At 41.5% G+C, this 22,969-nt stretch overlaps 1 protein-coding gene across 9 annotated transcripts in view; it reads right to left on the bottom strand.

Moving 5' to 3' along the window:
* RASGEF1B (RasGEF domain family member 1B) overlaps positions 1-22,969 on the bottom strand; it is a 590,808-nt gene that overhangs the window by 23,726 nt on the left and 544,113 nt on the right. The window contains exons 1-2 of one of the 9 annotated variants that reach the window (XM_067736373.1): positions 10,989-11,053; positions 10,029-10,077 (exon numbers count right to left, since the gene is read on the bottom strand). The exons of 3 other annotated variants lie outside the window; for them this stretch is intronic. The gene's annotated coding sequence lies outside the window, so the exon portion shown is untranslated. Of the gene's footprint in view, positions 1-10,028; positions 10,078-10,263; positions 10,336-10,446; positions 10,699-10,738; positions 10,895-10,988; positions 11,054-22,969 lie in introns of those variants that run through there. 5 more of the 9 variants (XM_067736370.1, XM_067736372.1, XM_067736374.1 and 2 more) reach the window with 5 other exon arrangements.

Consider the following 22,969-nt stretch of genomic DNA (forward strand, 5'->3'; position numbering starts at 1 on the left):
AACAGGGAAAGCAGCAGCGGAGGCGGGGGCGATAAATTAGGAATTTGGGGTTAACAGATACACACTACTATATATAAAATAGATAAATAACAAGGACCTGCTCTATAGCACAGGGAATTATATACAATATTTTCTAATAACCTATAATGGAAAAGAATCCAAAGAAGAATACATATATGTATAACTGAAACATTTTGCTGTACACCTGAAACTAACACAATATTGTAAACCAACTATACTTCAAAAAATAGCTACAAGTGGGAAGAAAGTGAGGACTGAGAATCACTCTGTCTGGGGAGACTTGTCACTACCAGAGTCGTCATTGCCATCCCTCTCGCTTGGGCAGGACATGGTCATAATGGCCAAAGGAGCAGGAACTGAGGATGTAAATGTTAACACAAATGCTCCCCACTTAGTTGGTAAGACCTCACACATAGGAATCACGGTTAGATGAAGAACTCAATGTTAACATTTTATAAGGCAACGGACAAAGTATGTTTCTGTCCTCTTCAAATTGCCAGTTTTCTATGAGTATGTTTCATGTGCAATATCATCTTTGCAAATGGGTTGTCCCTGGTGGGAAGAAAAACAAGAGCCTGTCTACCTTTGCCCTGAGAAACTCAAAATGTCCTTAAACTGGGACACCAGGACCTGAGATGAGAAACATCTGAAAGTTACTTCTTCCAGCCTGGAAGGAACCTTCCCTCTCTGGATGTGGCTTTCCTGCCTCTGGCTTAAAAAAAGCTTTAGATGGTTAAAACCACACAATATCCTTGGTATCCAGGATGACAAGTGGAACTCACTCTATCCATGCCCTTGAAGTTGTTTTTCTTTTTTTTTTTCTGCCAAGAACCATGAATTTTCCTTGATTTCTCCACTTACTCAGTACTACCGAAACCGTCCTAATATTAAGTGCTTTGGGGAGAAGGTTGGCCAGGATTTGGGAATTTCAGAAAAATCAGAAAATGTTAAAAGTTCAAAAGGACCATAGAAATCAAATGGTCCAAGATGGAAAATAGATTTCATTTCACTTCCTAACGGTAATCAATCCAAAGTGGTTGCCGAAAGGCCGGATGAAGAGTGAGGATTCAAAGCCTGTAACTGGGTGGGGAATGTGTGCTAAGGGATTAGCAATGACCACAAAACAGTCACAGAAGAAGCCAAGGCCCAAGCGTCATGACAATCAGGTCCACTCTCCTCTGTCCATCAGTTTGCAAACTGAGACCTTGGGCGGTGAGGTGAAGTGGCCAGGCTAGGACCACACAGCCACGTGGCTACAGCACCACGTGAGCCCCACGGCCCTCCTCTGAATCTTGCACCCCTGCTGCCTTTGGTAGATTGACAGGAAGCACCAGCCACAAAATAGTCACAAGTCGGGCTTCCCTGGTGGCGCAGTGGTTGAGAGTCCGCCTGCCAATGCAGGGGACGCGGGATCGTGCCCCGGTCCGGGAAGATCCCACGTGCCGCGGAGCGGCTGGGCCCGTGAGCCATGGCTGCTGAGCCTGCGCGTCCGGAGCCTGTGCTCCGCAATGGGAGAGGCCACAACAGTGAGAGGCCCGCGAACCGCAAAAAAAAATAGTCACAAGTCACTCAGAGTTCCCTTTCAAAGGATCGGCACCAAAAGCCACCAAATATTTGTACTTGTAATTATTTACTCCCATAAAGTGGACAAGGACCCAGATTTAATGAAGCCCTAATCTAGGGCTTAAGAGCTGTGAAAACTTTGGAAAGTCACTTACTCAGCCCCTGCCCCTAGGTATGTTTTTCATCTGGAAAATTATTTCCAATTTTGCTCACTCCTTCCGAAATTCTAGATGATAACAAAACTACCAATTTTCTTTATAGCGAAGTTAGAGCATTTTTAGAGCAATGGCAAAAGGTCTTTGTATCGTTCCTTGGAAATGTGTCACAGGATTTCTTTGAGGAGGCACAAAATATCAACAACAACAAAAAACCCCTCCAACCAGGCACCAAAAGAAAATACTACAAATAGCAATGGACACCAAACCGAGATAAGTTAATTGAGGTTATAGTTTATTATACTTAAAAATCAAATTTAAGAAGAGAATCTATCATAGGTTGTTTTCAGCCTTCTAATTAGCGCAAAGTCTGTTGCCAATCAGCTGATTGACCACAAACGAACTTGACTGTTGAACTTGCGTAGAGCAACAACCAATGGCTGAGACTTAAGTCACTCCAAGAGACCCAGCCCCTTAGTTACATGCACAATGGTCCTATTTTCCCACCTTGCTATATACTGTCAACTCCTTAGGCCTCCACCTTCCTCAGTGTGCATCCTTATACTATGGGATCCTGTGTGCTGGAAAAGGTCTCCACAGTCCACAGCCCTTTACTTCTCTGATTCTTGCTCAAGGCCGCTCCCCTGAGAAATGCCTAGATGCACGGTGGGCAAGGCTCTGAGAATGTCAGCAGCTCCCGTCTGTGTAAGGTTTACTGCCCACAAATGCCTTTTTGGATATTATATCTACCTTGTTTGGCAGGGATCCTTACTCTGTTTGACTGCATAAGCACGGGTTCAGAAAAACTTCATTACTCAGCTGGGGTTACACATCGGATAAGGGACAAACAGGCAGGGTTTCAAACCTAGTCTTCAGACTCCAGGTTCAAAATTTATTACACTACATCATGTTATACTGCAAATGGTCTTCTTTGAACTTTTAATGTTTAACCATAAAATGAAAAGCCTGTCAGTCTGTCCCAAATTGCACGCTATTAGAAAAATTCACATGTTTTACACGTTCTACATAAATCCTTGCCCCAAAGATGTACGAACGTCATTAATTACTCTTATTAAAAAGCAACACTATCAACAAAAGTATTTAAGCTACTGACCTTTGCAATCAAAGCATAGTGCTATCTAGACAGACTTCTGAAATTCTAATATACACTTCTTCATATTTTATTTTCTTTGAAATTAGGATGCACATAAATAGTTAAGTGATAAGAAAACCTGTTTAACTGTCTTTTTTTAGCAATATATAAAATAAAAGAGCATCTTACAATGGATGACATTTTAGATTCAACGAAATACAGTAATACTTGCTTGTACGTACTTTACAGATTTCCAGTAAAAAAGATCTGATGAGACAAATGACCAAAAGAGAGATCATGGATCATGGTACATGTAACTAATTTCTGGACAATCTCTAGCAAGTGGTCAGTCTAACCATTTTCCAGAAAGATCAACTGCCTTGTGTAATAGACGCATTTGATAAACGAGGGGAAAGGTCAGCAGAATGGCACAGAGAGTACTGCTTGTGAAGTGGATTTTTAAGTGCCTAAGAAGATAAACATAGTAGATTTTTTTTTCCTCTCAAGTACCTTTCTTCTTATTACCCACATCAAGAACCACTGTTTGTTCAGCATGACTCAAATTTGACATCCAAGACTTTAGTTCTACCTGCTTCAGTTCTGGAATGAAAGAAAGTGAAGTTCAGAATATTAAATATTGGCTTGGTTCTTGTTTAAGAAAACAAATTCATAGAATATCCAAGTACTGCACATGAGAATGCAGAGAAGCATTTAGCCCCGGATGCTATTAACTCCAGAAACCATTTGCTAAAGCCTCCCTGGTGGAAGAAGGGCTAAGTGTAAGGCGGTTCCTACCCCACAGCTTCCATTTATTTTCTTTAATCTCAGTGTAGCTCTGACTTCTTATCTGCAGCAAATCTTCTCTTTACAGCTCACAATTACTATTTTCTGCCTGTTGGGTTCTGTAAACTCTCAATTTACTCTTCTCTACCCTTTCCAACATAATCTCAACACCAACTTCTCCACTGTCTGCCATCCTTCTTCAGCACAAATTTTGCCCAACCCAATATACCTGCTATGGGGACCTGCTAATCAAAACTCTGGTTTAGGAAAAACTGACTATTTCCAAAATGAGAATATGTGACAGCATTAAGTACTGGCCTTAATTTGCTGTTAAGTCAAACTTCAAAGTAGCTAACTCCTTTGGAAAAAGTGAGATTTATATGAGACGCTTGAAAAAGCTGCTGACTCTATTCAAATCACTACCAGTAAGATAAGACAGAGGACAGGTTAATCACACAAGCAATTCTCACCTTGCAAAATTTCATTTGTAAGCCAGTTGCTGGAAACTCAGAATATATTGTTTGGCCAGTAGCTCTTAACTTTTTAGGAAAAGATCACAACTTCTCCACACACTGCCCCCAGAGAAATCGACCAACAGGTTTGTATATACTTTCAAGGAGTTCAGACTCCAGATTAGGAAGCACATGTGCTGGCCTGTACAGAACCTGGATCGTATTTATCTACTTCCTCAAAGAAAGAGAACATAGTGGTTCTGAAGGGAACCTTGTTTTAACACATTGAAGACTGGCTCCTTAGAAATCAACCAATACATGTAAATATTTTCTAGTAGTACTGATCCAATGGCGTTGAAGAGAATGAAAAAGACACTTCTTTCGGTTTGCATAGAGATATTTAAATAGCTCCCCCACACACACATTGAGGGAGTACTTTGGGATAAGGGGGAGGCAATGAGACAATGGGAAACAGATTTTGGTTTTAAAAACAATGACCCAGGGCTTCCCTGGTGGCGCAGTGGTTGACAGTCCGCCTGCTGATGCAGGGGACACGGGTTCGTGCCCCGGTCCAGGAAGATCCCACATGCAGCGGAGCAGCTGGGCCCGTGAGCCATGGCTGCTGAGCCTGCGCGTCCGGAGCCTGTGCTCCGTAGCGGGAGAGGCCACAACAGTGAGAGGCCCGCGTACTGTTAAAAAAAACCCAAAAACAAACAAACAAACAAACAATGACCCAGGCTAAAAAGAAAGCTCTGAGCTGCCAAAATTAGCATACAGATTACAGGTTCTTCTGGAAAACTTCCCAAGAGGAAGTAAAAGATATCCAACCCTCGTATACAAGATGAATGTTCTTTCTTATATTTAATTTGGGAAGCTGAAAAGTTGGTTGACAGACAAGATATCTTACCGGGGCAGATAATTCAGTCACAAAGATATATCATGTCCTTCCAAGGACCCTGCAAAAGTTCAGCATGACATTGATCCAGCAGCAAGGAAGCAAGCTCTAGGTGATTTAAGGGATGAATGGATTTGAAAGGCATGCCTAATGGTTTCAAACCAACTAAAGCACCAGATGAAAAGCTGCCTTTTTTGAAACAACAGACTGTGTTTGAATTAGTGACTGCTTTTGCACAAGGTTATTTACGAGGAGGCAGGTGCATCAGTCTAAGGTGGTTTCAGGTGACAATTCCAATTGGAAGAGGGCCAGGAAAAGATGGGTGTGGGAACTAAATCAAAAGCCATCCTTCAACAACTGCTTTAGGTGTTTGGTAAATCTCTGCCAGGATGTCAAGTCAGCATTTCCTTTACACTCAGGAGAATGAGATAGCAAAGGTAGGAGTCCAAGATAAAAAAGGTTTATTTCAGCCCCTATTTCATCACAGAGCACCTCAGTGAAATATTTAATAAATCCAATGCCCTTATATTGACTGCTATCCTTTCGCTTCTGTTCAAATGCTGGGCATGTGTCCAAACGAGGTAGAGGAAGCCCTCCCTATCACAGTTGAACTTTGAAAGCATATTTGTTTAGGGAGGAGAGGCTTAATTTAAGATCCGGCAATGACTGGTTCCCAAATTCCCATCTAAATTCCAAAGGAACTTTGCACTTTGGTGAGATGCAGCCTCTTCCTTTTTTCATTTAAGGCTCCAGAGATCGGAATGAGAAAGAGTTCACATATTTCAACTTTACTCCAGCTGGGATCTCAAGTACTTTTAGCCTCCTTTTGGCACGGCTGGATCTCAGAATACAAGTGCTGACTGTACGCTCAGAGAGTGTTTCTCTAACTATGGATTCAAGTTAGGGGAAAGTAAAAGTCAAGTCTCCCACACTGTATAAAACATGCTTATTTTGAGCTTGAAAAAAGTCTCAAAGATTATCTTCTCATTTCTTTCTAGCAGCATCTCTGGACACTAGAAATGCTACACCTCTGCTAACCTCCTTGAAAAAAGAGGTATTGTGTTGAGATTACAAACAAAACAGAGTAGACGACTCAGAATCAACTCACTTCTTTGGCATGTGAACAAAAAGTAAGTAACTCCCAGATAAGTACATTCTTTGGAACTGAGCCTCAAATGCTTTGTAGATTTCATGGTCAAGGGGAAATAATCAGTATTTTTGAGGAAAGAAGGTCCTATTTCTCTCTACAATGATGGAATGGTGGTATTTCCTGATTTATTATAGGATTCCACATTAAAAAATGAATGTGCATTTTGCTTGATTTGTCCTAGATGCTACTTAAATTTTTCTTCATTAATTCCTAATTAATGGAGGAAAGGGATTCTGACTCAAATAATTACCATCTTTGGTTTCCCTGAAAGAAAAACAAGGTTAAAATTTGTCATCTTTTGTCTTGGGTATATCTTGTCAGCAGTTTATTAAGACACAAAACAACAATTCAGTACGTGGCAACTACAAGTGGGCCTGGAGAATCATTTAAAACTTTTCTATGAGATAAATCTTTACTAATTTTTTTTTGTAGGAACTGATCACAGCGCATGTTGACATTCTTCCTGCAATGTTTTTAATCGTCTACAACTGCCATGCAGTTCCTGAGCTTAACAGTAGATGGCTCCACGTGCCTTGTCTTTGAAAGGATTAGTGCTTTCTAGCAGTAACAGTAGGTGCTGGTTTAAAAAATTCAAAGGATAATTAGAGTTCTGGGGGAAAAATTTGAGAAATTGGTGTTTGGGATCGTGGAATATTATTGAACTTTGGAAAGTGGCATTGCTCATGATATACAGTTGAAAACATATAAAGCCAGTCTATGTCTGGGTGCCTGTCTTGGGTGCCTGTCTATGATGAGAATTAATTGTCATTTTCCCAGAGGAATAAAAGTGATCTTCTGGAAAATCAGAATCATCGTTATCTAATTAAGTGTTGTCAAAAAAGAACCTTCTGGAATATTGGAAATGTTCCTCTTCTGTCCAATACAGCAGCCATTCACCACACGTAGCTATTATCGAACACTTAAATGGGGCTACGGCAATTTTTGTTTGTTTAATTTAGTTAAACTTAAGTTCATATATCCCCAGGTGGCTATTTACTGAACAGCACGGGCCATTACCTTGAACAGCACAGATATAAGTAATTGAATCATTTATACACGATAGATCTCAAGCTAAATTATAGAATATCAAATGGGGAGCATCCTTTACTAAAAGGGTTTATGTTTCTAAACCCCGTTCACCTCAGCATACTTAGTGAGGACATTCAGTAAACAAGTAGAATTTTCTATTTACAATTTATTGTGGAACATGGTTACCGGGATAATTTTATTTTTTTGGCTGCAAGTTCTTGAAAAATTACCCTTATCCCACACCCCCCTCCATTCTTCCCTTTTAGATAAATAGAAGGATACTAGCATTCTATAAAGTGCTTTCCTTTCTTACAAGACTAATTTGTACTTTCCCTGTGTTAAACTCATTTTCATACCACGGCTTCCTAATAAAATTTGAATCAATTGAATGACTTCCAGATATAAATGTACCTTGACATGAAATAATAAACACACAAACCTAAGAAAAAATGATTGGTCAAAAGACTGGTTTTAAAATGACAAAATAGTAACACTGACTTAAAAAGCCCAAAAAATTTTCCTGACTCAACCTTCTTGAAAATAGCATTTTTAAATACACTTGTAGGAGAAAAACAAGAGCAAAAAACAGCTTAAGCAGATAGTAAATCTCTATATAATTTTCACCAATAAGAAGAAATTTCACTCTCCTCTCTTCATTTCCACACACCAAGTAGCTGAACATCTAACTGCAGACCATTCTTCAGCCTTCATTGTTCCACAGCTAATAAAGGGTGCAAATGAACGAGGTGATAGTACAGCAAGATAAATCAGTTAACACAGAGCTAAAAGAGACTCACAAATCATCTAGTTCAACACCTTGTCAATTTCACAGATCCTGCAGGTATAGGGAGAAAGTAAGTGACTTGTTAGGGCTCCAGATTGATTAGAACCCTAGGCTCTATTCCCAAGGCAGAAATCTGCCCACAGCGCTAGGCTACATCTGTCATCCTAGGATAATCAAGGGTTGCACAAATCTAATTTTTATAGATTTAACTGGAAAACCAAAAAGGACAACTAAAGGGGGGGTAACACCTGTATTCAACCACTAAAGACAAAATTCCCATCAATCTTAAGCAGTATTTTCAACAGTACAATTTGTCTCTTTAAGACCTTACAAGATGTTATAATGGTTGTTCCATTTATTATTTGTGGCACCAGAATCAAGATTCTAAGTCCCTGCTTCAGGGATTCCAGATTCTTCTCCCAAGTAAGGGAGGATACCCTAATTTTCTCATCTCCTGTCCAAGCAGGTACTCTCTTTGGGGTCATCCAAATGCTCCTCCGAAGTCTAATTCTTCCAGGCCACCTCTGGAGATTGATCCCACCACTTCCGGTGCCATATTAGGTAACTTACCAACATAAACAGTCACCTAGTTTTGCCCCTTCAATTTTCTTACTTTTTCCTAGATAGGTGTTATTCAATTGATTTTTTTTTTTTTTGGTCTATTGTAGTTTATTGGCCAGTAGTTAGACTGTAAGAATGTAATGTTAGTAATAATATAAGAAATGTGAATGATTATGATAAATAATAAAAATTTAAAATATTTAACAATATATGCCTAAGAATAACTTAAATTAAAAAAACAATAAATATAAATAGTTTATGGTGATTTTCAGTTCCAAAAGACAGAACGATCTCAGGAATCAGATTAAATGTCTAATGGAGCATATAAAATGGAGCAAGACTGAAAATGCACCAGGGGAGAAATCAATTCGAAGAATTTAACACTCCATTAGACCACTGAAAAGTACTACACTTAGTAGCCAGAAATATTGCCACCTCTAGGAAGACAAAGGATTGACCCACATGTCGTGGAAGAATGCCAACAAGACACTTGCTAATCAGTAGCCGATCTTCTCCACTTCTCCAGAAAACCTGCTTGAAAGGCGTAACAGAGCAGCGCTTGTGAACCCTGACTTCTGTCAAGTGCCCTAGGTCCTCCTTGGCCCAACAATTGCCCCCCCCCCATAAACTAACCATTAATGATAGGACCTAACAAGCTGCCACACTTTTTAATCTGCTATGAAAATCTTGACAGCCAAGAATTTTTCTTTCATTTTAGAAGTCAATTCTACATTTGCTCTAAACCTCACCTGACTAGTTGTTTTCCTTCCAAATCTCCAATCAGGCATATACTCTGGTTAACTGTAACCTCCTTGTTTCTTAGCACAGGCTTATCACCATGGTCCATGTTTTAAACTAAGACACAGCTATCACATGCCAAGCTCTAGCTACTGTTTTCGGGAGGAAAGAAAAATTATTCACCCCATCTGAGTCTGACTGTACCAGACATTATTCAAGAGTGCAAAACCCTGATCCCTGAACTCTTCCCTTTATGCACTCAGTTCAGAGACCCTCCCTCGGCCATTAGAGATCATCCAGGGCTAAATATAGATCTACGCACACCAGCGGTCCCTGGCCACCGTCACATGGTGCTGCTGACGAACTCCTTGGAGACGCCTTCTGCCCAAACATACATACACAAATTTCTGTGCATATTCATCCATACACACTATACCCACCGAATTCGTCGGCGAAGACGGACACATCTACATTCAGAAGAGAAAGTGGCTCCCTAGAGCTCCCCTCCTGCGGTTTACTACACTTGTGCCGCCCTCCGCACTGTCAGAGGACCTAGCTACGCTGCTTTCGCCTGAGCTGCGCGGATCAGGTTGGGGTAAGGTGGGAATCAATACTCCAGTGGATCCCAGACAGACACACACACTTACACTCCAGCCCCCCTGTTCCGCCCTGTTCAGCTTGTACAGCACTGAAGTTGTTTCCACGGTTCCCCTAGAGAGAGGAGCCTCCCCCCGCTAGCGGAGGCTCCCAGGTACCCACAGTTCACGTTATTATCGCCCGGCCAGGTGACCCGAGACAACTCACCTGAGCTCAGGGCAACAGCAAGGCGACACGTTGTGTCCCAAGTTACCAGCTGAACGGAGAAAGGAAAGAATATCACCTCGTCAGTGGCGAGCACGTGACCTCTGTTCCCTTGTCTCTTCCTAAGAGTCAGACCTTAGATTATAAGGCTCCGTCACCAAAAATAAGCAGGACCCCCAACTGCCCACCCCCCACACACACACTCACGAAAACTAGCCAAGAAGTAGAAGGAAACAACCTAGCTGTGCACAGGAAGGGAAGAAAGGTTGAAGAAAGGATGAAAGCGACCAGAACTCAGACAAATCCTCAAAAACTGTACCAAGATCTCGAGACAGAAGGCCTGGCTGCGGGATCGGGGCGAGAAAAGCAAAGCAAAACCCAAGCCTGTCCCCGCCCGGGCCCCAGTAGCTGGGGCCCGCACCTGCTGGCACCGTGTCCGCTCCCGGGGCGGCCCCAGACGCCCTCGGCGGCCTGGCGGGAGGACTCCCCACTTCCCCCGCTTTTGCGGGACGCTCTGCACCAGCAAGCGCTCGCTGACCAGAATCTCCCGCCGCCTCCAGGGGCACTGGCAGCCGGGGCGCAGTCAGAGATCAGACTGCTCCGCGCGCAGCTCCCGGGCCGCCAGAGAGAGCGCAGCGCGCAGCAGGGTGGCGCGTTCCCGCTGCCGGGCTCCGGTTTCTCCCGTGAGAACTGCTGACCAGGGAACAACCCACCGGCAGATGGACCCGGGGTCCTCGGCTTCCCAGCTGTTTTCCGCGTGCCCACCAACGCAACCAAAGTGGAGGAAGCAAAAGAGCGCAAAAAATTCCGCCCAACCAGTCGGGTGCCTTGTTTATACTGAAACTACTGCCACCGCCGCCGCCGCCGCCACCGCCGCGCACACCCCCTTCTCTTCGAGTGCCCGCCCCCGCCGCCAGCCCCGCCCCCCGCCGGCCCCCGCAGACCAATCACGGCGCAGCTCACCGCCCACTCTGCCACCGCCCCCGGCGCCCGCGGCCAGCCCACGCGTCCCCGGGGGCCCGGGACTCCAGTGGCGCGGCTACCGGTTGTCCTCCCACGCTGCGGAGGCCGGCGGAGCCCGGCGCAGGCGTGTTTAACTACGCTGGTTCGGCTCGCTCGGACTGCGTGCGTTCCCTCCTGAGGGCACCTGCCGGGGGCTGTTTGTGCAGTCATGTGTATGCCTGTGTGTGTTCGTTTACCTGTGTGCTACCTGTAAATACCGGCCCGACCTGTTATACAGTATCTGTTAACATAATTATGAGCTAGAGGTTACTGTCCCTCTAATTTTCAGAAGAGAGCTGAGGGAAACCACAAGAACATTCGCTCAGCAAATATTTACAGAAAGCCTGAGTGCTAGGCTTTGTGCCAAACGCTGGGGGCACACTCCAGGCTGGTCCCTGCCATTAGGAAGCCTTACAGTTAAGTGATGGACAAACGTTAAGCAAATGGTCACCCAAACAAAATGTAAAATTGTGGCTGTTACAAGTTCCACAAAGAAAGGAAAACTGCTGTGAAATATGTTTCTGGAGGCAAAGAGGGGAGGTCTGACCTCAGTAAAGGCTGTGCTGTCATGGTAACCGCATGCTCTATCATTGGATACTTGATAACTATTTCAGGAAAAACGGTAAAACTATTTTTCTAATAAAAATTTGTACGAATAAGAAGAGGCTGGGGACTTCCCTTGTGGCGCAGTGGTTGAAAGCCCTCCTGCCGATGCAGGGGACACGGGTTCGTGCCCCGGTCCGGGAAGATCCCACATGCCGCGGAGCGGCTGGGCCCTGAGCCATGACCGCTGAGCCTGCGCGTCTGGAGCCTGTGCTCCGCAACGGGAGAGGCCACAGCAGTGAGAGGCCCGCATACCGCAAAAAAAAAAAAAAAAAGAGGCTGGAGGGAAGAAACGATGAAAACAAATAAGGGAAGGAAGAGACGCAAGGAAAGAACAAAATCTTAAATCATCAGGAGCCTCTCTTGCCTGCCATGTGACCTTGAGTAAGTAAAGTAGCTTTTCTGAGCTTCAGTTTTCCCATGTGTAAAACAACACTCTTCATACCTATCCTATAGGGCTATAATTAGGATTACTGAGATAGAGGAACTCTTTTTGTCCCTGCTCCAGCTTCCCTCCCGCCTCCTCCTTGCTGGGTTGGAAACAGCATGAAGTTCACCTTGCCTATTAGCTGATTCCTCCCCTTATTTCCTTCATCTGTACCTCCTCTCACTTCTCTTTGCCTAATTATACTCCCTCCTTCTCTTCTGTAAATGAGTCTCCTGTGACTCCGTTGTCTACTCTCACCTATCTGAGCTTCTCTGCAGTTTGAAGAAGGAGCCCTAAGACCAAGAAGGCTTGGCGGGTCCAGCTGTTCAGAGTAAAGCACCAAGGCTTGGGTGGCCCAGCCCAGCCCAGCTGTTGTGGTTGTGCTGGTTGGCTAGTCTTTCAAGCTCAGTTTTCCACCCTGGTTCTGCAACAAACAAGCCGTATGAGGTTGGGCAAGTCATTGACAATCTTGAGGTTCCTGGTCCTGTAGCAATAAATTAAGACTTGGACTAAATCATTATTTCTTAATGGAAATATTTGACATATCCTTTGTAACCTCCGGTTACACACCAGCCCAGAAGATTTTGCCCAGTTTTATATTCTGAAGTTATTTTTCCCACCAAAACAAAAGATGTTTATTTATTTCTCAAAAATATAAAATGGATACCATGAGACTGTTCATTCAATGCTTTACCAAACCACATTCCTGCTCCGCATTCTGGCCGATCCCCCAGGACCCCTTCCATCTCCCTATATGAGAGATAATATATACGGAGACAGCTCCAGAGTTAGGTGGCTCAAACCCTAACTATGTCTCTATCACTTAGCCAGCGATCAAACCTTAGAAAACACATGGACAGATTCTGGGCCCCCATTTACTCATCTGAGAAACAGCAGTCGTGGTTTAGAAAAGCAAATTCTTCACAGAAGAAGATTAAAAGAGATAATACACAAAATGAGTTTGGAACAGTGTCCCTTAGAGAAGCCTTCCCTGACCTTCCTACTTAACAACTGCAATCTCATCATCCCCACTCCATCTCGTCATTCCCTTCCCTGCTGTGTTGTTTCCTCCATAGGCCTTATACCACCATTTAACATACTGTCTATTTTACTGATCATTCCCTCCCTCTCCTCACTGGAATATAAGCTCCAGAAGAGCCGGGTCTGTTGTTGTCATTGTAGTTGTTGTCTTCCTGCTGTATTTTCAACGTCTAGAACGGTGTCTTACACACACTAAACATTCAATATAAGTACGTGTTAGTTGGATTACTTAATTAATTAATGCCTAGCACATGGTAAGCACTCAGTAAATAATAGCTGTTATGACTATGTATTAAGTATTCTCTATCATGAAAATATATTCTGTCCATTCTTTACTTGTCATAGTTTCTTTCTGGTCTTTTGACTCCATTGGCTCAACGCTTGTCTCTGTAAATCTTGGTAAGCTCAGTAATACTGGTCAAATTGATGCAAATAAACCCCTGCTGAGTAAGACCTCACTCCAGTAATAAAAATAGCCACTTGTATTGAGCTTCTGCTATGTGGCCGGCTTTGTGCTGAACATTATTTTTCTTCTCCTTTCCTCTTGGACCTGAGGTTCACAAAATTAGAACCATTGTCATGACTGATCCATGTTCTTCCTTTTATTTCACTTTCTTTCATTTCCCATCTAAGATCCTTTTCACCACCCCAAAGGCACTTACTCCTTCACACTATTTAGTGTGAGTTTTTCGATCCACCTTTCATGAACAATGGCGTATTGTTTTATGTGAGCACAAGAGTATACTTATCTAAATGTTATTGTGCAATCTGTCTCATTCTGTTTCTCACTGTTTTCTCTCCAACTTTTGATTTTGATCATCCACCCATGTTGACATATACTGATGTTGTTCTCTCCGTTTACTCACTGTTGAGTATTTCACCATATTTGTGTTACGGTTTTTGCTTACATGTTCTTTCATCCTCACTAAAACTCTGAGATATAGGTACTGTTTTCTCCATTTCTGAGATAAGGGAATAAGGCTTAGGAAGGTAAATAACTGCCAAGGCCATTCAGCTGGAGAAGCCATGAATTAAACCCATATCTCTCTGATTCCAATGTTCCCATCTTCTCACTCTACAAAATGGATTTAATTACTGTAAGATTTTTGAAATAATGTCTGAAAAATATCCTCTACCTCTTGGTCATTTTATATGTCCAAGATATTGCTGTTAAAACTAGTAGATATGTGTATTTAAATTAAACCAGAGTTGGACTTCCCTGGTGGTGCAGTGGTTGAGAGTCCGCCTGCCGATGCAGGGGACATGGGTTCGTGCTCCGGTCCGGGAGGATCCCACATGCCGCGGAGCGGCTGGGCCCGTGAGCCATGGCCGCTGAGCCTGCGCGTCCGGAGCCTGTGCTCCGCAACGGGAGAGGCCACAACAGTGAGAGGCCCACATACCGCAAAAAAAATAAATAAATAAAAATAAAAATTAAACCAGAGTCTTTTCATTGCTGTTAAAACTAGTAGATATATGTATTTAAACCAGAGATCAGTTCTTGTCATTGCAAAGCAGCATTTATTATGTCTCAGATGCAAGTTTAACATTATTTGTGATTTATGATCTTAAGACACAAGAACTTTATTTTTTTTTAAAGAGATTGTTGTAGACTTTTTTTTAAAGGTCAGTGTGAACTTTTTAATTGAATTAATTAATTAATTTATTTATTGGCTGCATTGGGTCTTCATTGCTGCTCATGGGCTTTTTTCTCTAGTTGCTGCAAGCGGGGGCTACTCTTCGCTGCGGTGGGCGGGCTTCTCATTGCGGTGGCTTCTCCTGCTGGGAGTTTGGGCTCCAGGGTGCATGGGCTTAGTAGTTGTGGAGTGCCAGCTCAGCAGTTGAAGACACAAGAACTTTAAATGAAAATCTCACAAAGCATAATGGCCTTCAAAGTTTTAAAAATTGTCCTAACAAAGAGGAATGAGGCTCCAGAACACCAGATAGGACTAAAGAGGGAAAAGTATAAGGGAATGGATCAAGGCTTCAGGGTAAGAAAAACATTAACGATGCTCCAAGTTGAATAGCAGCTTTTTCTCGTATTGAATTCCTTCTCTCTGGATCATAAAGGGCCTTGTGAAATGGCCAAGTAACTCTCCAAAACACTTCCATGTATTCTCTTTCATTTAGTTTCTAGTGTCACTCTGAAATATGAAGATGAAGAGTCCAAGGATACTGAATCTTAGCCCCAGTTTATAAATGGCAGGAAATGAAGGCATTGGTCACACTAGTTACCAACAGCCAATCTAGACCGCAGCCTCAAACTTCTCACTTTCTAAGCCAAGGAAGACAAACCCATTTTTTATAAGTATGATGTATACTGCCTCTTGTGTATGTCAATAAAAGATTACAAGAATTTCATAAAGCAAAAACGTGAAGAATGATCAGATGCAATTTTGAGAAAATCATTGAACAATTCCTAAGCAAGGTATTTGAATATAACTTTGTAGCTGGTTAACTTGCCCTTTAGCATCTCTGAACTAATCACAGCTTCTCTGGAACACACAAACCCAATTATTTTTTTTAAACAGGTAAGAAATAAACCCTATAATACCTAAGTACTGCACAGATACCAAATTATTTATTTTATGTAAAAGAAAGAAAAAAGCAATTGCTTTTGCACAGAGAATAGATTTAAAGGAAGAGGAAGAAAAAAAAAACCATAATTCTCCCCCCAGCCCCACCTCTTTCACAGAGGAGGAGGAAATACTGTAGTGGTGTGGCTAGGTAGAGACAAAGATATTTTGGAGCCAGAGGTCTCATTTCTTGGGATCTGGGTTCCATTTCTTGGGATCCTCTCTCTTTGGACTCTCTCTCCCACATGGCTGCAATGGTATGATGGGGTGTTAGGTCAGTTAGACCAGCCTGGCTCTAGACCTTAGAGAAAACCCCTTATATTACCTGGCTTTTTAGCATGCTTTGGTTTCATACCCTCTTCCTCATTCTAGCCTGAGTAAAAGGGATTCTGCCCATGGGCCAACCTAGCTTATGAGGAGGCCATGTTGGAATTTCATAGTAATAAAGCATGTACGTGTTTGACATTGGCCTCTATTCATACCTTTCCCTGGAACTTGAAAGAAGGATGATGAACGAGAGACGTGAAAATTTAGATATTCAAGATTCCGAGTCCCGGGCCCTTCATAAATACAAAATGAACCCTGCCACTTAGAGGAATTTTTGTGATGAAACACATGATTGGATCAGCCTTGGAATGGTCTCCTCAATAATAATTCCTAACAATTGTTATCATTTACAGTGTTCTTTCACATCATTGTCTCATTTAGGGAGAATATTGGGTCTGTGAGGGTCAATCAGTTCTAATGGTAGTCATAAAAGAGGCATATATTTTCCTTTCTTGGGATCACTAAAAATACTACAGAGAGCCATTCATTTAGATTTGCTATGAAGATACCACTAAATAGAAGGGAATTGACTAGAAAAGGTAACTTCAGGGAAGTTTCTTCCACACATCTAGGTGATCCTCTTTCACTGTCACTTCTGTCTACCAGATCTTAAAGTTGTACAAAAGAATGTAACAACTGCATGGGAAATTCCACAACAGATATAGTAGGTTTTCAGCGTCTCCTAAGAAGATGTACAAAGTTACCATATGTTCATTTATACTAGACTAGAACTGTTGAACAGCAAATTTATTATTTTTCCTTTATAAGCATCGTTGTTTTGCTCATTTGCCAATTTTTACTTATTCTTATAAAGTAATTAGTTGTAATAAACTCAGGAGGGATATTGATATTGAGAAATAATAGTACTTGGCCTGATCATAAGCTTATGAGACAGTCTTATCATCATTGATTATATAATTCATAGTGATTTATTTTTTCTACATGGACAAAGAAATATTTCATAACCTTAAACACATTATTTTGATACAATGTATCATTCTTTTGAGTGGAAATTCAATTATAAACATGAGTTTCTTTGGATAAATATTCTTTATCCTGTAAAATCTTTACAGTGAATAGTAAATACACATATATTTCTCTAGTTCTCATTTCTCTTTCTAGAGGTTTTTGTCTGGTTTCTTGTGAGTGAGTTGATCTTATAATGAATTAAGAAAAGGTTTTTCTGTTTCAAATTCTTATAGCCTTCAATGTTAAGTCTGATTACTTTGCTAGAAGGTCCCCTCAGTTTTGACTAATTACCAATCTATGTCCTAGAACACTGAGTGGGAGGGAGAAAATGAATAATAGAATAATAAAATTTTAGAGCTGGGAGAAATATTAATGATCATCTCTTTTCATCTTTCCCCACCCCAATGCCACCAACCAAGGCATTTTTGAGCTGAGGAAATTGAATCCTAGAGAGATTAAATGATCTAAGGCCATCCAACAAGATAACAACAAAGTTACACAAGTCAAAGAGTCTGGATGATAAGCCCAAAACTTCAAAAACTATGATTTTGCTTCCTAATTATTCCTGCAGGGCTGAAATTTATGGAGCTACTTTGACGTTATAGAAGTACAATTTGTTTTCAAATATTTATGACAAATATTCTCTACTAAATACTTCTTGATGAAATGATAAAGGAGAATTCTTTAGGTGTCGCTAATAGCTTTTATTAGAATTCTCTAAATATTGCTAATATCATTTATTTTATTTAATAGTCAAGATAGTAAAATAGTAAACTCTTGGTTGCTTTATCATTAAAGTAACCATCGTCTAGATTATTAATCAGACTTCATAAACTATATTCAATAAATTATGTTGGGCTTCCCTGGTGGCGCAGTGGTTGAGAGTCCGCCTGCCGATGCAGGGGACACGGGTTCGTGCCCCGGTCCGGGAAGATCCCACATGCCGCGGAGCGGCTAGGCCCATGAGCCACAACTACTGAGCCTGCGCTCTAGAGCCCGCGAGCCACAACTACTGAGTCTGCGTGCCACAACTACTGAAGCCCGCGCACCTAGAGCCCGTGCTCGGCAACAAGAGGAGCCACCGCAATGAGAAGCCCACACACCACAACTAAGAGTAGCCCCTGCTCGCCACAACTAGAGAAAGCCCGTGCACAGCAACGAAGACCCAACACAGCCAAAAATAAAAACAAATAAATTAATTTAAAAAAAAGAACTAAAGGAAAATGGAGGTTGAATATATGGAAATATATCCCTATTAGTGGAATAGTCCATTTACTTCAGGTCTGTTGAGAGAGTCAGGGTGTATGCTTATGAGATGTGTCTGGATGAGTAAATGAGGTGGAAAGACATGTCTGTTGCCTGTAGAGGTGAAGTTTGAAAAGAACTGGAAGAAATAGGAATTTTCTGGCCCAGACTGTGTTGCTCTGTGACTTTAAAGAGATTATCTCTGAAGGAAAAGCATGTAAGGAAATAAGCCTAAGAAAGACCAAGGCCTTCTCTGTAGAGGTATGAATTTAACACCTCTCACAGCAAGAAATTCATAACGGAAGCTCAAATAAAATGTCTTAGTCTGGATAAAGTTCCCCAGATAAATAAAACAATTGTCTTCAGTAAGAACTCATACAAACTCTCTTTGAAATGCCCTGCCTTCCTAAGTTAAAAGTCAAACACCAGCTGTTACGAAAAGCAGTTGTGAGCCCAAACTTTCTAACTTCCAAGATACTAACAAGCTGTACTTTTCCACCCAAAATAGTTGAACTAGGACATACTGTTTGTTTGTTTTTTTTGCGGTATGTGGGCCTCTTACTGCTGTGGCCTCTCCCGTTGCGGAGCACAGGCTCCGGACTCGCAGGCTCAGCGGCCATGGCTCACGGGGCCCAGCCGCTCCGCGGCATGTGGGATCTTCTCAGACCGGGGCACGAACCCGTGTCCCCTGCATCAGCAGGCGGACTCTCAACCACTGTGTCACCAGGGAAGCCCAGAACATACTGTTTTGAAAATACTTCTAAATAGATGCGATTTTGGTTAGCCCTGCCCCTGCTCTTGCATTAAGGCTAATGGTAGACAATTGTCATTTTTTCATTCAGAACATACAACAAAATAAAAATGAATGTGAATTTTGGACTGTGCCTTTCCATTGGTGAGCAAAAAACCCATATATATTGCCAGAACCAAGACTTTAAAATATGTCACAGTGACATAAAATCCAGGAACATCTAGCCTGATGAGGTGCCTATATTAGGCTTCACAAATTTATATTGGAGTTTTTAGACTTTCTTTCCTTTTATTTTCTCTTCTTTTCTTTTTCTTTATTTCCCTCCCCCTGCTCCTTCCTTCCTTCCTCCTTCCTCCCCATCCCTCCCTCCCTCTCTCTCTCTTTCTTTCTTTCTCTGCAGTTTACATAGTGGCGAATTTTTTTACTCTAAACCTCGGAGTAACCAACCCATGATTCAACAAAGAGGTAATGTTTGAACCTGTTAGACAGATATTTTAGGGACAACCAACCAGTATATTGAAATAAGTCATTTGCAAAAAGGCTAGCACAACTTGCTCCAGAGCACACAAAATGAGGAAGAAAATGCAAAACAGAACAGCCTGTTGAGAGCAAGCAATGGAAGGGACTCATTTTCTCACCTGTAGAGTGAAAGCAGTGACCATTCTTTCAAAGGGACCCTAGTCAGTGTAGGAACAAATAACAAGGATCCTATAGAATTTGGCTCTCTGTTGGTGAAGTTAACATCTTAGATTCTTAGTTTCCTCAACTGTAAAATGAGGGGATTGGAGATATGATTTCAGAGGTGTTTTCTAGCTGGCAAATGCTACTTCATATTAAGACTGTTTTTAATTGTCAGCTTTTAGACTCGTTCCATCTGGATACCTCAGCAGCCAGCCAAGAGGCTTGAGATGGCCCAGAAGTGATGGACTTGACCCAACTCCACTGACTTGGTTATGGTTATGGTCATGGTTATGGGCTATCTTTCCCTGGAGTTTAATGTCTATCTTATTATAGTGATTATGATGCTTGAAAGAGTCCCTAGGGATCTGCTTTCACTTCCCCCTAAGGCTCGGCCTACATTAGAGGCAATAACTGCAACTAAACATCCCATGGCATAGTGATACCACTGCTCTGGGTCTGGTTTAATAAGACTTGACATTCAGCTTCAGTGATGGAAGGTCTGTGATGAATTTTGGGGACTAATTTCTTATCCAATGGTTATGCATTCCATATAGGGTGACCAACCATATCAATTTGCCCGGGACTAACCTGGTTTTAGCCCAGAAAACCCTATGTCTTGGGCAAACCCTCAGCTCCTGGAAAACTGGCATGGCTGCTCACCCTAATTCCACAGATATTTACTGAGGACCTTCTATCGGCCAGGCCCTGGAAAAAGGAAACCCAAAGAAAACGAAATAGACAAGATTCCTATCATCATGAGGCTACCATCCATGTGGGCAAGACAGACATTAAACAAGGGAATAAATAATAACCAATCACTACAGATGATGATCAGTCCTGGGATGGAGAAGAGCTGTGGGGCTCTGCTTAGAGGGGTCAGGGAAGATTCCTCTTAAGTAAGCCCTGAAGGATTTGGAGTCAGTCATGAGTATTGGCAGGACAGGTAAGTTCTAGGTCATTTCTAAGAATGAAGAGGCACTTCAAGAAAACCTTAGGGGAATATTATCACTCTCTAAAATTATCTTATCTATCCATTTATGTGCTTACTATTAGAATTAGTTTTAGAATACAAATGCTAATAGAATAATTAGACTAAAAAATGCACTCCAGCAAAGACCCAATCTATAATGCCAACAGTACTCACAATACTTGGTATTTAGTAGGTGTTCAATGTCTATTGAATAAATAACGGAGTGAAATATTTCAATCTACAATGTAGCTCCCTGAAACTTACTTTCCCCCAATTATATCCTTTTTCTCAACCAGACTGTCCATAAAGCAGATGGAGATATAGATCCTATGGAAACACCCATAAGCTTCAGGCTAGGGCTATTCTAAGCCAGTCTGTGCCTACTGGCTCCAAGAGAGACTTTTCACGCCCTTTCCTTTGCTCTGTGCCGAGGTATCAGCGCATAGGATGTTAGGTGTTTTGCTGCCTAAGTTAAGGAGAGATAGGTCTCATCTCAAGTTTTAAGGCTTCAGCTTTATGATGACCTGCTTCTATTGGTGGGTTGTGGTGGTACAAATTAAAAGAAAGCAGAGGTCTAGCAAACTCACCTTTTCCATTAGGACATTTCTCACATCCCTTGAAACAGCTCACCATTACGACTCTCTCACTTCTGATCATGGTACCTTTATTTTCCCAGTTACTCAGGCTTGAGACCTCAAGCCCAGCTTGGCCTCTTTATCCAGGCTTGTTGCCTATATCCAGTCAGCGGCTATATCCTATTGTTTTTGTACCCCCCCAAATTTCCCTTGTTTTCCCTTGCCATTTACAGTCCCATTGCATTCAGAGATTAGAGAAATGACCACCTACTTGACTGCCACCCCTGCATCTGCCCAAAAAGACACATACAGATACACATACAGTATACTTCTAGATTAGACTAGCCCTGATATGTGGTATCTCAGGAACTTGAGTTGTTCACTTGCTCCAAAACTGATGGTGGTTTGCTATATTTTGAAGCATGAAGGCTTTCAACCAAACTTTCCAATCTTACCTCTTTTTAAATTTTATTTTATTTATTTTTTTATATAGCAGGTTCTTATTAGTTATCTATTTTATACATATTAGTGTATATATGTCAATCCAATCTCCCAACAATCTTACCTCTTAGTTATGCTTTTATATACATAGGAATCCAATTGAGTTCACTGCCTATCTCTGGAAAAAAATGTTTCTTTTTCCCATTTCTATGATTTTTCTCATACTGTTCCATTTACCTGAAAGTTCCATTCGAACTTTAATAGTCCCAAAATATATTACAAATAACTGTTTCTGCCTGAATTTTAGAAACCCATTGAAAATATCTTAATCTTAAGTTCCTAGAGGGAAATTTTAATACCTGACACAATCTAATAAAGTCACAATGGCTATCATACTGATAATTTAATACTAACAAACACATTTTGTTCAACACTAGTTGAGTCTGTTGTAGGTTTTAGGGATTCAAAGCCATGGTCCCTGATGCCAAGTTGATAGGTAACAGATACAATTGCAGGGTCCAGCATTGGCAATCATGGAGCATCAGGGGTTACTCTGTATAAGCAAAAGTCCTTTGTGGCCATCTAAATTAAATTTTTTAAAAGGTGAGGAGAGGGGAGTCATTTACTGAGCATTTACTACATACCAGGACTGTGCTAAGTGCTTTCTCTAGATATTTATTTAATCTGCATAACAATCCTATAAGGCACTTAATATTATGTCCATATTCATAGAAGAGGAAACCAAAACTGAGAGAAATTTTTAAAAATTGCCTAAGAACAAACATCTAATAAATGACAGAGCCAAGATTTGGATCCAGGTGGATCTGACTCCAAAGATCATGGTCTTTGTATGACAAGGAGGACAGAGTCTATAGAGTAGACACATAAGCATTAGGAGGGTTTGCTTGCATTGTAGTAAGTGTTGTAATGGAAGTAAATACAAAGCGCGTGCACTCTCCTTTACCACATAAGTGGTTATGGTGCAGTTTGGGGGCGGAGCAATGCTGCGTAAAGATCAAGATCACCCACAGTGGAAACAGGAAGAGCTTGGTTCCAAATTTGGCTCAGTGTGAACTTGAACAAGTTGTTTATTCACCCTTCAGTTTTCTCATTTGTGAAATTAAAAAAATAATGCTTGCTTTAAAAATGAAATAATACCATATGTATAAAGTCATTAGTACAGTATCTAGAACAGAGAAGTCAATAAAAAGTAGTTAATTAAATATAATTATCATCACTATTCAGCAGCCTCTTTCATCTGTAATACCTCTTAAAAAGATATGACTATATTTTTTTATCTGCATGTGTGATTCCATTTTGGGTTGTTGAAGAACCATTT

The sequence above is a fragment of the Pseudorca crassidens genome, chromosome 4 (assembly GCF_039906515.1).
Source record: "Pseudorca crassidens isolate mPseCra1 chromosome 4, mPseCra1.hap1, whole genome shotgun sequence".
NCBI classification, from domain to species: Eukaryota; Metazoa; Chordata; class Mammalia; order Artiodactyla; family Delphinidae; genus Pseudorca; species Pseudorca crassidens.